At 62.5% G+C, this 13,926-nt stretch overlaps 1 protein-coding gene across 2 annotated transcripts in view; it reads right to left on the reverse strand.

Annotated features, from left to right (window-relative positions):
- Positions 1–7,562, reverse strand: part of NACC2 (NACC family member 2) — a 68,662-nt gene extending 61,100 nt beyond the window's left edge. The window contains exon 1 of one of the 2 annotated variants that reach the window (XM_041724916.1): positions 7,242–7,562. The gene's annotated coding sequence lies outside the window, so the exon portion shown is untranslated. The remainder of the gene's footprint in view (positions 1–7,241) is intronic. The other variant, XM_041724915.1, reaches the window with a different exon arrangement.
- Between the last annotated feature and the right edge of the window lie 6,364 nt (positions 7,563–13,926).

Genomic DNA, 13,926 nt, shown 5'->3' on the forward strand with positions numbered 1-13,926 from the left:
GAACTGTCAAGGTCTCGTCGGGTCCCAGCTGCCTCCAAAACCCTGCCCTCTTCCTGCCTGTGAGGTCCCAGGGGAGAGAGAGCCGCCATCCACTCTGGGGGTCACAGCAACACCCCCATGTCAGGTGCCCTGCTTCCTGACCTTGCCCCCTCACCACCCCTCTCACGGAAAGTGCAAGAGATTGGAGGTTCCTGGGCTACCGCTGCTTCTGAAAACCCATAAATGGGTTCTTCTGTCCCACGGGGTCAGAGGCTGTTTTCACCCCAAACTTGTTCTGTCTGACTTCTCCCAGACACTGGGAGAGGGCATCTGGAAGGAATCCGAAGCCATTAAACTGCGGGGCCCCACCCCCTGCAGTCAGGACCCACAGGGGTCTGGTGATAGAGGGACTGTCCTCAGACTCTAGCCACCCCACCTCTCCCCAAGGGTAAGAGTGTGAGTAGACAGTCCCCACAATAACGCAGACCAAGGACAGCCTGCCACATCCCCTTGGGGGGTGCCCTAGGCCCCTGCACGCTGCAAAGCCAGGGTGCTGAGTCCGTGAGTGGGATGGCCTCTGCACCCACGGGGTCGGGGTGGGGGGTCTGTGACACAGTCCCCCACTAAGGGACTGACAAGTGTTTGGGGCTCATGAATCACCAGGTCCAGTTACCCCAGGACCTGGTCACAGTGAACCACAGCACTGGGTACCTGCAGTGATCCCAGGGACCTCTGGGAAGGCCAGGTCCCCCAGGGTGGCAATGCTCACTCAGCCAACATCATGGTACCCAGTGGCCAGCTTGCAGAACAAGAGCTCCCTCCAAGCCACGGCAGGGTCCGGGCTGCCCCTGCTCCCGGGGTCCCTCGGCATCCCCCGGAGGCACCCACCCTGGGCCCCACGCCCTTCCTGGGAGCAGGTTTCCCAGAGGAGCCAACAGGCAATTTGCATAATATTCTTTGCAAGTTAATATCAGCCTCTGATAATGATCTCGGCATAGCGTGGAGCGCTGAGGCGGCTGTTACAACACTAAGTAATCATATTTTAAATTATGTTTCCCTTTATAGAAAGGTGTTGCAAAAACACACAGACATGAAATCTGTCTGTAGCAGCCCCACTGCCAACCACCTGACCAGCTTCCCAGCGTTGGCTGTGACTGGAGCACCCGGGCCCAGGAGAGCCCGCCCGCCAGCCTCACCCAGAAACCACAGGCCGCATGTTGCCCCAGCCTCACCCAGGCCAGGGGACCCTTCCTCGCTGGGGCCCCACCCCTACACAGGGCGAATCACACGCAGAACTTCACGGATGCACCTACCACCCATTCCTGCCAGGGGCTCCCCCTTCCCATGGTTCCCAGCCCCAGCCACACACTAGAGACCCAAGTGCCCAGGAGGCCAGACATCCGAAGGACCCACGTAGGACGCATGATCCTAAAAACTCAATACTCCAGGCTTTGACGCCAGCAGCCCTTCCCTGTACCACCGCGGGCCTAGCCGGTAGCGCCCCTGTCGCCGGTCACCCAGCACCTGGGCTCTGCACCCTCTTCCCAGGGAGGTAAGCTCAGCCTTGACTCTCACGCATCCACACCCCACACCCCAGCGGCGCCTCCTCCATCAGCCTGGGGAGGCCTTCCTACCCTAGCAACCCCGGGCCTGGGGGAGGTGGGTGGTGAAGAGGCCCAGGGCCCTGGGGCAGGTGCAGGGGTGCCAGGAGCCAAAGGGGCAGGGGTCTCCGCCCTGCTCAGAGGGGGCACCCCGTGGGGGAGGCTGCGTACTCCTCCACTCCCCTCTCCTTCCACTTGTGAGCCAGGGCCACCACTCAACCTTTATTTTCTTAAAAGCTTTTTTTTTAAGTTAAAAAAAAAAAAATCCAATTATAGCACAAATCTCTCAGCAGGGGTCAGTGTGGAACAAGAATAGTGGAAGTTAATGGACATGACACAGGCAAGATTAATGCCTAAAGGGCTTCAAAAGTTGTATGATGCAGATTTCATTAACATTTTAATTGTAATGTATCTTTTTAATCTTGCCTCTCTAATGGCTTTATATCCAAAAAAAGGGAAGAAAAAACTGCTGACACAACAAAAAGTATCAGTATACACGATTTAACAAAGGCGCTCAGCAGTGCAATGGAAACTAAATTAAATGAACTAAACTATGTTAACATTGTGATTTTTTAACGGCACAAAAGTCAGGAATGCGGCAGAGGCGGTTACTTCTCTCCAATCCTGGCACAGAGACAGGGATGGGGGCAAAGATGGGGGATGGCAGGGCAGGGCCAGGAGCTGAGGGCTGGGGCGGGGAGCCCCGTGAGGGCCCACGTGCCAGAGAGACCCAGGACCATGTCCTCCCGCTCCTGACCCTCAGGCACCGGGGCACCCGTCCTCCAGACTCCCAGCAGCGTCCGTCCGGGAGCCGGAGAGGGGATCGCGCCATCCAGAGGGCACCAGCCATCCATGGAAGGCCCCTGGTACTGCGGAGTGGGGAGGGACATCTGGGGCATCAGCGTAACGCAGGCATTTTGCAAGGCAGAGGCTGGGATTGCGGACAAACAAGCATCCCACCCACAGCCAGGGACCCCCAGGCAGCTCTCGGCAACCGGGCAGCCACGTCTTCCTGGCTCCAACTCTCAAAAGCAGTGTTTCCAGAAATACATCTGGTCCTGACCATCGAGGGCTTGGGAGATTTTTATTTTCAATCAACAAACAGTCACAGAGTGCCAAGCCTGTCTCAGGCTGCTCTATCTAATGGTTTGCCCCAAATCCACCTCTCCTCTCAGCAACACCCCGACCCGGGAGGCAAGGCCTCCCTCGGGGAGCTGGTGGCTGGGCCTCGGGGCCTGGGACAAAGCTCCGCAGCTCTTTGCTCAAACCCAGTGACTATATATGGGCACTTTCAGGCCCCTGCGGTCCCCGCCCCCGACCTGCCGGCTTCCCAGGCACACAGGCAGGCGCTGGGCGGGGCCCATCCATGGCCATGTGCCCTCCTGGATGCCAGGGCCCAGGGCCGAGGGGGAGGGGGAAGATTCCTTCAGAGACCCAGAGCCAGCCTCTCCTCCGGCCAGGACTGAGAACAACGCCTGCCTCCTCTCCTCCTCTCCTAGGAGAAAAGTATGCCTGCGGTACTGTCCTCAGTCGGAGCCACATGGACAAGCAGCCTCCCCTTAAAGGGACATGTGCTCCTCCCAGGCTCCAGTGGGGAGGGGGCGTCTGGGAGGGCCTGGGGCTGGGCCGGCCTCACCTGCAGCCTGCAAGTCAATGGGGAAGCCACTGCTTCCCACAGGCCAGGGCGGGGCTCAGAGAGTGTGCATCCAGCATCCAAGGTCACAGAGCCCCAGGCAGGATGTGACCTGGTGGAGACCCCACAGCTCCTGCCACTGCCTGGCCTAGTCGCCCAGACCCAGGGCCAGCGGGCACACAGGAGGGCAAGAAGGGGCCCAAAGAGCCCAGGGTCCTGGTCACATCGCCTTCCATTCTTTCCCCCACTCAGACATGCTCCTGCCGCCCTTGTCAAGGGCAGTGCCCCACTCTGAAGATGCTAACCACCAAGGTGGCCACCAGGGAGCCCCACTTCCAAGTTTATGTCCCCAACATCAATGACCACCACTTCCAGACCCCTGTGTCCACCCCACCCACAGTCCGCCAGACCCTCACCCACAGGGCCCCACTTCCAAAATCTGAACTTGAAAGCACAAAGGCCAAAGGCCACCACGGAGGAAGCCGAACGAACACCCGGCACACAACAGCTGCAGGTGACACCAGGGGGGAGCCCTGGCCAGCACAGCACCAGAGTTTACAAAGAGCCTGAGAGCCAGGCCTGGTGAGAGCGAGCGTTCACTGAAAGAGCAGCAGAGCCCCCTGGGAGCCCTGCTCTGCCCTGGGTGGAGGCAGAATGCTCTCCCCAGCCTGCACCCCAGGGAGCCTAGGTCTAGTGGGGAGGGGGGGGAGCATGGAACCTTTCAGGCACCCCGCAGTAGCTGTGTCCCCAGGGTGGGGCCCACACATCCCTGACTTAAGGTGTAGACACGAACAGACAATAGGCTGTAGCCCCCAGCTGGGTCACCCCAGAGGAATCCAAGGGCTAGACTGCTCATCTAGGAGAGGGGGGGGGGACCGACGGGGCACCACCCAGACAGGAATGCAGCACAGGGCTGGCGGGGGGGGGGGGGGGGGGGGGGGCTCCCAGAGGGCCCAGGACACAGTGGTCGGCAGACCCCGCAGGCAGGCCCTGTACAGGCCCTGACGCCACTCCCCAGCCCCAGGCTGACCCCAGCCCCAGCCAGACTTCCCTAGCTCCCAACGCGGCTGCCCAGAGCTAGAGCAGCTCACCAGAGCTGGAGCTCAGGATCCAGCCAGGGGCCGGCAGCACCTGTTCTTACCCTGGGATCTCCAACACCTGCCCCTGCCCACCCCCCCCACCCCCCCCCCACCCCCACACAGGACCGTGCTCCCCTTCAGAGGACCAGCCTCAGGGATGAGGCAGGGAACTCACACTAACCACCCTGACTTGAAAGACAACTTGTCATGTCCCAAGAACCCAGCTAGGGTCCAACTTCCCAAGTATGCCCACTGCACTGGGGTCTGTGGAAGGAGGCCCCGGTTCTCGGGGGGAAACCAGCTGAGTGTTCTAGGGTGAGAGGCCATGATGTGGACTGATGTGGGTCTCTGCCTGGGTCTGCCCTCTCCACCCGCCATCTCTCCATTGTGCCCAGGGGCCAGCGGTAGGGGCTTCCCAGCACTCCCTCGCTGTCACTTAAGCCTAGCAAGGACACCAGGACAGCCTCTGGTACTGGCTTCATCTCGCAGGTGAGGAAGCAGCTGGGCACGAGGGAGCCAGGGGAAGGGTCAGGCAGTGGGCACCACCTCCCTCCTTCCAGAGAGCCACCTGTCCCTCCTCCCTGCGGCCCCCTGTGGTGGAGTCCAGCAGAAGTTCACCAGCCGCCCCAGCCCGGAGGACACTCCCACCCCCTACAGCATCCACCCTCTGCTGCCCCATACCCCAGCCCAGGGACAACAGAACCTAGGGGAGCCCAGGCAGGGGAGCCCCATGTGGAAGGGGCACATGCTGGGGTTGGGCCATGGAGGGAATGAAGACCGAGGGGCCTGAGGCTTCTGCCCTTGTTGGTGGCCAGTGCTGGGGACTGTGACCACTGGAGGCCTGCATTCCAGGGAGCACGGGCCTGAGAGGCAGGGGTGTGGGGTGGAGCCTTGGGAACGTTCTGGAAAGGGTCCACGCCACGCTTTCATCTCCTGTCCCACGGTGGGGGGGTGGGGGAAGGACTGGGCCCACCTTAGCCCAGGGCGCAAGGCAGGCAGGTCCCTGAAGCAAAGGCACAGAGGAGCCCAGTTGCACAGGCCAGCTCAGCACTTGCCGTCACCCCTTTCCGCAAACAAGCATGCTCGTGTTTGAGTGGGAAACAGGGAAAGAACCTGGAGACACCCTTGTGCAGCCTCAGGGTGGCCTGAAGCCTGATGCTTCAAGGTCGGTTACAGCAGGGGCGCCCGCCCGCCAACCATCCTCGGGAGCAGGCTCTGAATGGCTGCAGGAGCGATGGGCAGAGCCGGCTGCGAGTCAGCACCGCCTCTGCCCCGGTGTGCCCACTGACAGCAGATCTCCAGCCACGGAGAGGTGACAAGTGATACCTTGTGCTTCTGTGCTCCCTTCAGCAGGCTCACTGAGGAGCAGGGGCCAAGCACTGTGGGCCTTTTCCTTCCATTTCCTTTGCTCAGGCTCCAGCCAAGGAGCCACCCAACAATGGAATGACCCCAGTGAAATGCCACAGGGCCTCCTGGCAGGGACAGTCACCACAGGGGGCCGCAGGGAGGAGGAACAGGTGGCTCTCTGGAAGGTGGGAGGCAGTACTTGCTGCCTGACCCTTCCCCTGGCTCCTTTGTGCCCAGCTGTTTCCTCACTTGTGAGAGGAAGTCAGTACCAGAGGCTACCTCACCTGGTGTCCTTGCCAGTGAGTGAGTGCTGGGAAACCCCTGCCACCAGGCCCTGGGCACAGTGGAGAGGGAGGGAGGAGAAGGCGGGGGAGGGAGGAGGGGTGGAGAGGGCAGACCTGGAGAGACACACACCACACCAGACCAGTGGGCAGGTGAGCGGGCACAGGAAGCAGGAGGGCCAGGGGCCTGGTCCTGGCCCGCAGAGTGTCCAGCACAGAGGAGTGCTTGCAGACCGCTCAGAGAGAGCAGCGTTACCAGGTGGTGAGCACACTGCTGGCAGAAGGGGGGGGGGGGGGCTGCAGAAGGTCAGCCACCTCCAGCCTTCAGGGCCCACCCTCCGCCCAGCCCCCACCACTAGAACAGGCAGCCAGGGGACACACGGCTGGGTCCTTAGGGAGTCCCAGGAATTTCCACTAGGAAGGAGAGGCCCAACTGCCTAAACAGCCACAACATCCCGAATCTGGAGGCCCCCCAGGAGGAGGAGGAGGGGGAGAAGGGGGAGGAGGGGGCAGTGGGAATGACCTGTAAGGCCAGCTCCCGGGGCCCTACCACCAGCAGATCCACAGGCTTAATGAAAGGGCGTCAGGAGAGAGTTGGCGGCCACCAGCCCCAAGAAGAAACTTCTGAGAAGCCCCGAAGAGGGGACCCGGGGTGACCTCTGACCTCGTGACAGGCCCCTCTACACACACACACACACACACACACACACACACCCCAGCGCGGGCCACTTCGGAAGAGCCTGGGTCACGGGCGTGGGCAGCGGGCTCAGAGGTCTCCCCTGAGCTCCCCGGCTAAGGGGCTGGGGCCACTAGACCTCGGCTCCGCAGGGTCAGGGCAGCGGATGACAGGTGCCAGCCCCCCCGCCCGGCACCGCACCAGCTTCCCCCGGGCTGGGGGGCCCGCACGAGGGAGGGACCGGGCCCCGGGAGCAGGCGCGAGAGGCGCCGGCCCGGCGGATGCGCAGCGGCGCGGCCGGCCTCGGACCCCGGCCCGGCCTCCCCGCCCCCGCGCCCCCGCCCGGGTCGGCGCTCTGGGGCGGAGGCCGGGAGTGCGAGCGGGGCCCGCGCCCGCCGGGCGGGGGGCGGAGGGCGGGGCGGAGGGGGCGCCGGGGCCCTCGGACCGCGCTCGGACCCCGCTCGGGGACGCGGGCGGGCGGCACCTCCCAGGCCGGGCCGCCGCCTCCCGCCGCCTCCGGGCGGGCGCGCGAACTTGGGCTGCGGGCGGCCGGCGGGCACTGCGGCAGGGAGGCGGCCGGCGCGCGCGGAGTTTGAGGGAAGTGCGGCGGCGGCGACCCGGCCCGCGGCGCCAAGTTGGGCGTACCTGCGGGCGCCCGGCCCGGTCCGGCCTGCGGCGGCAGGAAGTGTCGCGTCCCCGCGCTCCGGCTCACATGGACTTTCTCCGGCCTCGCCCAGCACCGGCAGCACCGCGGCGGGCGGGGCGCGGGGAGGCGCCGCGGGCCGTTTAAAGGGACAGCGCGCCGGCCGCGCGCGCGCACTCGCCGCCCCGGGGCGCACCGCCCCCCGCCAGGTGGGAGCCGGGAGGGCGGGGGGAGGCGCCGGAGGCGGAGGAGGGGGCGCGGGGCGAGAGGGACGTCCCGGCGGGGCGGGCGGGCGGCGGTCCCGGGCAGCGGGAGGCGGTGCCCCCGGACCCCCCGCGCCCCCGCACCGCCCTTCCCGGCTCCCCACGTCCCGCCCTGCGCCGGGCCCGGACCCCCGCCCTCCCCGCCCTCCGGCCGCCGCACCGACCCGCGCAGCCCGGCAGCCCCGCGCCCTGGAGCGCCCCCTCCCCGCGGCGCCCGAGCTTGCACCCAGCGGCCTCCGCGAGGCGGCGCCAAGCGGGACTGCCGGCCGAGGCGAACGAGGAAGGCGGGGATGCGGGAGCAACGCGGGGCGAGCCGGGCGCCCGGCACCGGGGCCTCCTGTTCCGGCCGGGAACCGGGCCGAGAGAACTTGGCCCGCGCTGCTTTCAGGCCTGGAGTGATCCGGGCGCACGGGCGCGTCATTGTTATCCGTTACCGCACCATCCGCCCCTCCCCCCACCCCCGCAGCTCCAGGTTTGTCCGAGGCCACGCTCTTGGGGACAGAGGTGCACATCCGGAGGGACCCACAAACGCCTCTTTCTCAGTCCCTCCCACCCTCACCTGGCCGCAGTGGTCCCCTGCCAGAGGCAGCCTGGCACCCTCCCTCCCGCAAGGGTCCTCCTGGGAAAATGGTACCAGAACAGTGATCTTGAGCATGGGGTCACCAGGAGGAGGGGGTTCATGGGAAAAAACAAGATGCCCACTCACCCTCCCAGAGAATGTTATGGACCACGTGGGGGCCAGAGGCTAGGACTAAAGACCTGCAAGACCTAGCCAAGGTCATCCCTAGGACAACGGTCAGAAGCTGGTCCAAGCACTCCCATCCCCAACCTCAGGCCAGGTCCTTCACCTTGATCTCAGAGTGACCTCTACCCCTCTGTGAGGTCAGCACAGAAAACATCCTCCCACACCTCACTCCTGTCTTGCCCTCTGGGAGGATGGATATGAGCTCAAGGCTGTCTGAACACACCCCTAGGTCCCCACTCAGACCCTAAACTGGGTCCCAGTTCCCTCATCCCCAGACCAGTTCAGCCTATGGCCACTTCCAAGCTCATGGGGCAGTCTGCCATGTCCAGGGGGCCTCTACCCACTGGAGACAGTTGTGTGGTCTGCCGTGTGGTCACATGGTTCAGGAGGAGCAAGGTGAGGGAGCCTAAGGTAAACGTCTGCACCATGATGCTGCCTTCTCAGCACAGGTACTGGCAGGAGGCTCTGGACCAGTTGAGGTGCCCTCATGTCAGCCCAGCAGCTTCAGGATTCCCGCTGGCTCCATCTCAGCAGTGCAACCTCCCCTCCCCTCTGGAATCGGGGCTTCTGCAGATGAGGGGGGCGAGCAGGGACAGACCTGGCTCCGGGTACTTCCAGCCCAGGGCAAGGCCACCAGAAGCCATCCACAGGCCCCGAAGTCCCTCCTGGCTGCACTGGTGTCACTGTGGCAACTGATTAGCTGTTTTGCACATTCTGATTATTCCCCTCACTCAGTTTTCTAAATATCAAAGAAAGTCTTTCTCCTTTAATGGAGGACATTTGGAAAACATTGAGAAGTTTTTAAAAGCCGCAGATAACCAGAAACTTTGTTCCCACGAGGGGAACTAACAGGATCTGGTTTGGTTTCTGTGCGTCTGGCTGCCAGTATGCGGCACCTGCATGTTTTAAATGCTAATGCCGCCGCCGCCCACTAAGCTCTGACTTCCAGGCCCAGGCCGGCTGCAAGTCAAAGTCCCGGGCAGCTCTGACAATCCTCTGAGGTTAGCCCCCCGCCCTCCTATCTCCCTAACGAGAATAATGCCGCTTAGGAAGAGAGTGCAGCCAGCCTGGGGTTGACTCAGCCAGGATTCCCAGCAGGCAGGGCAGATGGGACTTGAACCCACCCCAGGGTATGTGCCTGGGCACCTCCTGCGTCCATTCGACCATTGTAAACCATTGCGAGTTAGACGTTGTGCGCGTCAGCCTGCTGCTGCCTGATTAGGCCGGCAGGGTGGCCACAGCCCCCTCTTGCAGAATCTGATTAGCGCTGCAGTGCCCCGGAGATGCCCGTGAGGGTTTCCTCAGCTCAGGAAGGCCGGATCTCACATCTGGCCCTGTAGCTAGTCCAAAGGTCATCAGGCTGGGGAGAAGAGGGAAGTCACAAGAGAGGAATCTGCAAACTGATGAACCACCGAGGTGAGGGCTCAGGACAGGGGCCCAATGTACTGGGAAGCAAGGCAGACAACCCATGCCTGGCCACCCGTGTGTCCTCCCTGGGATGCCACAAACCTTTGTTCCTGTAGGTCACCCAGTGCTCTGGGGAAACCTGGCCATCCAGCAAGAAGGAGTCTGGAGGAGCACCTTTCTCCTCCCAGGGCTCCCCTGGCCACACACCTGCCCCCCCCTCTACTTTCTCCATGGTTCTTTCCTGGGCTTCCTCTGCGAGGTGTTTCTGGGTGCACAGACCTCAGACTGGAAGGGGCAGTCAGGTCTGCGTGCTTGACTGCCCCAGTCCTGGAGGATCCTGACCTCCTCCAGCCGAGGGTTGTCTGGAAGAAGGATGAAGGCCCATCAGACACACTTACCAGCTGCCTCCTGGACACTCCGCTTGAGTGGGGGATGGCCATCTTGCCGTGCCACAGGCAAGTGGAGCCCCTCACCAGCCCCACACCTGCTCCTCCTGCCTCCTCTGCTTCGGCAAACAGCCTCTCACCCTTTGGGCAGCTCAGGCCTGGCACCTCGTTGTCCATCGCCTCTCTTCCATCCCGGGGCCAGGCCTTCCCCTAGGCCCAAAGCTCCACCCTAAAGCTGACCCTTTCTCACACTCGCTAGCTCCCTGCTACCCTCCCGGTCCCATTCTGTGCTCCTCAAATTAGCGCAGCAGCCGCGAAGCTAGGCTCCCTGTTTCCACTCACCCCATTGCCCCTGCCCATGTCTTATACCACACAGCCCCACAGAGACGCCTCTGAACATGTCAGATCCTCCTCCACTCAGATCTCTCAGTGCCCCCCTCTCCCTCCCACACAGAACTTGAGCCCAAGTCTTTGCAACAGCTGAGACCTGGGTCCCCACCCCACACTCACCCTGACTTGGGTCCCTGTTGCAGCTCCAGGACTGGGGACCCTCTGCTCCAGCCACACTGGTTTCTGCATGGGCCTTCCAACTGCTGGCATCTTTCTGCCCTAGGAACTTTGCACCTGCTGCTCCCACTACCCATACCTTCTACTCCCCCTCGCCATGTCTTTGGGACGACTCACTTCCTTTGGGTCTCTGCCCAATCAGAGACCTGTGCCTTCCCGACCCTCCCATAAAAAAGAGCCAGACAGGCCATTGCCAGCTGGCTCTCCCTGCCCCAACCCTGGTGCTAATCCACTCTGACATTCACAGCCCCCCTCCCCCACCCCCATAGGGACTGGCACTCCATTTTGTTTCCCATCCCATCCCTGGCCCAGTGGGGTGCCCGATATAGGTCAGATGACCTGGGACGTCTGCAGCAGGTGCTGTGCCCTCCCAGGTAAAGGCCCGGAGCCCTGCTCACCTGCCTGAGTTTCAGTCCAGTCTCCAGTCAGCAGGCAGGGGACCCCAGGGTCAGACCCTTGTCCGGTCTGTGGGCCTGGGAACAGACTCCAGCCCTATTGATGGCTGCCCAGCAAGGCAGCCATGCCCCAGGAGGGGCACACTGGGTCCTAGCGGCCTGTGCAGGGGGGCAGTGGGCCCTCCTTGCTCCAGGGAAGCCTTTGGTTCCATGGGCCTTTGCACTTTCGGGAGGAAGCCTCTTTTATCATCCAAAGAGGTGTTCACGCGGCCAAAGTCAACTTCTGATGGCAGGCCCCTAACCCTCCTAACCCTCAACCGGACACTGCCCCAGATGGGCTCTTCCTTAGCCCTGACAGGCTGCTGCAGAGGCTTTTCCTGCAAGCAGCACCCACGTTCCCAGCAAAGGCTGAGTCAGGAAAGACCCCAACCCATGACCAGCCAGGGACCAGGTGGCTGCCAGGCCAGGGAGGCTCCACTTCCACCTCCTCCCCCTGGGAAGCTCCGGGAGAGGCCTGGCTGCCCTGTCTGCGGCCACACGCCAGCAGCCCACAAAGGACCCCTTTGTTAGGATTCAGCTCTGTGCCAGCCAGGCGGCGAGGGGGGTTGCCAAACGCTGGCCCATCCCCTCACAGCCAGGGTTTGAGCGGGGGGGGCCCCCCAGTCTCACCCCGGACCGTTTGTGGATCTAAGTAGGGGCCAGAGCCAGCTATGTTGCAGCCCCCAGGTTTGTAGTATGCATCCAGCCCCCACTTTCAGCAGTTGGGTTTTTGCCCGCCCCATCCCTGGTTTCGGATTCAAACCGAGGCCACCACTTAAAATACCCAACAGTCCACCAGATCCTGTGGCCTACCCCCTCCAGGACGTCTGCCCCAACACCTGACCCCAGGGTGGCTCTGCTGAGCCCTTAGGGGAGCTGGGTTCCACAGGGGGACAGAGCCAGCGCTGCCCACACTTCATGGCCACCCCGGGCAACAGTGGTGCAGGGCTCACATCTCACCAGGTGGAAAAATGGATCTGACCGTCACAAAAGGGTGACGTGAAGTGAACGTTTACTAAGTGAAGATGAGGCAGAGAGCAAAAGAGAGGAGCTCTCTAGGGTGAGCGCTCACAGTCGGTGGCCACCAAGGGCTTTTAGGGTTGGCCTCTTACAGAAAACTGCCCAGGGACCTTGGTAAACATCTTGTCTCTAACAGGTAAGAGGTGGTGTTCTCGTAAATGTTGTGAGAATACCCTGTCCATCTTTAGAACCAACGTGGTGCTCTCCTAAATACGAGGGCAAATGAGGTGTCCCCTCTCTCAGTTTATATCCCATCTGTGGGATGCCTGGTGGCTCAGTGGTTGAGTGCCTGCCTTTAGCCCAGGGTGTGATCCTGGAGTTCCCAGGTCAAGTCCCGCATCGGGCTCCCAGCGTGGAGCCTGCTTCTCCCTCTGCCTGTGTCTCTGCCTCTGTGTGTGTGTTTGTCTCTCATGAATAAATAAATGAAATCTTTTTTTAAAATCCCATCTGTGATCTTTCTCCACATCTGGGGTTTCTGTGAGCCTCGCCAGGTACTAGGACCCCAGGCAGGGACCCCCAGGGGCCATCTGCCTCAAGCCCAGGACACCCTGCAGCCACAGCCCAGGTCCGGACGCCGGGCTGGGATCTGGGTGGCAGTGGCCAGCCTTGCACACCGCCCACTCCCCTCCCCAGGAAACCACCTCACTTCTGTTCCTGGCCCGGCTCCTGGAGGTGGGGGGTTGGGTGGGGAGCCAGGGCCTGGCTGCTGGGCAGCACTGTGTGCGTTCCTGCGGGAGAGAAAGGACATGGAAGGCGCTAGCAGGTCGCAAGTCTCTAGGCCCTGGACATGGGGGCCGCTCCTACCAAGGGGCGCAGCCCAGCTTCCCTGGGGACAGGCCACCCTGGCTTGTCAGGTTCCCTCCCAGTCCTCTGCCAGTCCTATTCTTTCTGTGGTTCTTCTGGAGAATCGGTGGCAGCCCTGAGGGGACAACAGCCCTCCGGCCCTGGGGGTTCCTCCACTGACCTCTGAGGACACTTACATAGGCCTTGGACACAAAGACCACAGTCACTGGCAGGTCTCAGAAGCCCAGCATGGGGTGCAGGCCCCAGCGGCTCCCAGCCCTGCCTGCCAGGCACCCATCACCCTCCGGGCTCCACATTAGCTGGCCTCTGCCCACTGGAATGGAGACCAAGCGTGTTCTGCAGTGAATCCAGCACCAGCCCCCCCGGGGTTCTGGCCGCAGCCCCCAGGCGGGGCCAGTCCTTGCTGCCTGTGGACGGTGAAGACCCCGTATGAGAGGAGGATTTTAAACTTTCATGTTTCTGATGGAGACTCTGGTCATCCTGCAGACACACAGGCTGGGGACTTGGGAGGTGTCCGAGGATGAGAAGCATGGAGGAAAACAGGGAGGGGCAGCCAAAATGGAAAGAAGGGCCAGTGGGGCCTCCCTCTGTGCTCAGTGACCGAGCAGTTGGCCTCTGCTTCCTCCCCCCGGCCTCTGTCTTCCTCCCACCCACCCACACTCTGCTTGTAGCACACGGGCCACCAGTCTGCTGTTGCTCTCCCTGCACCTACTGCCACAGGGCCCTTGCATTTGCCATCCCCCTGCCTGGGATATCTCCTCTCCCTGCATTGGCAAGTGAACTCTGATTGGTTCATCCTTTAGGCGGCCTGCTCAAGTCCTCTGGAAAGAGGTCTGGACCCCCTCCTCAACTGGCTCACACAGCATCGAGCACCCCCCACATGGCCCTGGGTAAGGCTGCACTCCTACACTCCAGCAGATGGTGTAATCTGGCCCGTAGGGTGAGGAGACACACTGGCCAAGAGAGCCTAGGAGGGTGGCAGGTGAGGCCCCTCTCTACGGTTGGGGGGTGAACAGGCCGCATACCTGCTCCCCCACCCCCGACCCAGAGAGCGGGCTGAC

Source organism: Vulpes lagopus, chromosome 12 (genome assembly GCF_018345385.1).
Source record: "Vulpes lagopus strain Blue_001 chromosome 12, ASM1834538v1, whole genome shotgun sequence".
Lineage (NCBI taxonomy): Eukaryota > Metazoa > Chordata > Mammalia > Carnivora > Canidae > Vulpes > Vulpes lagopus.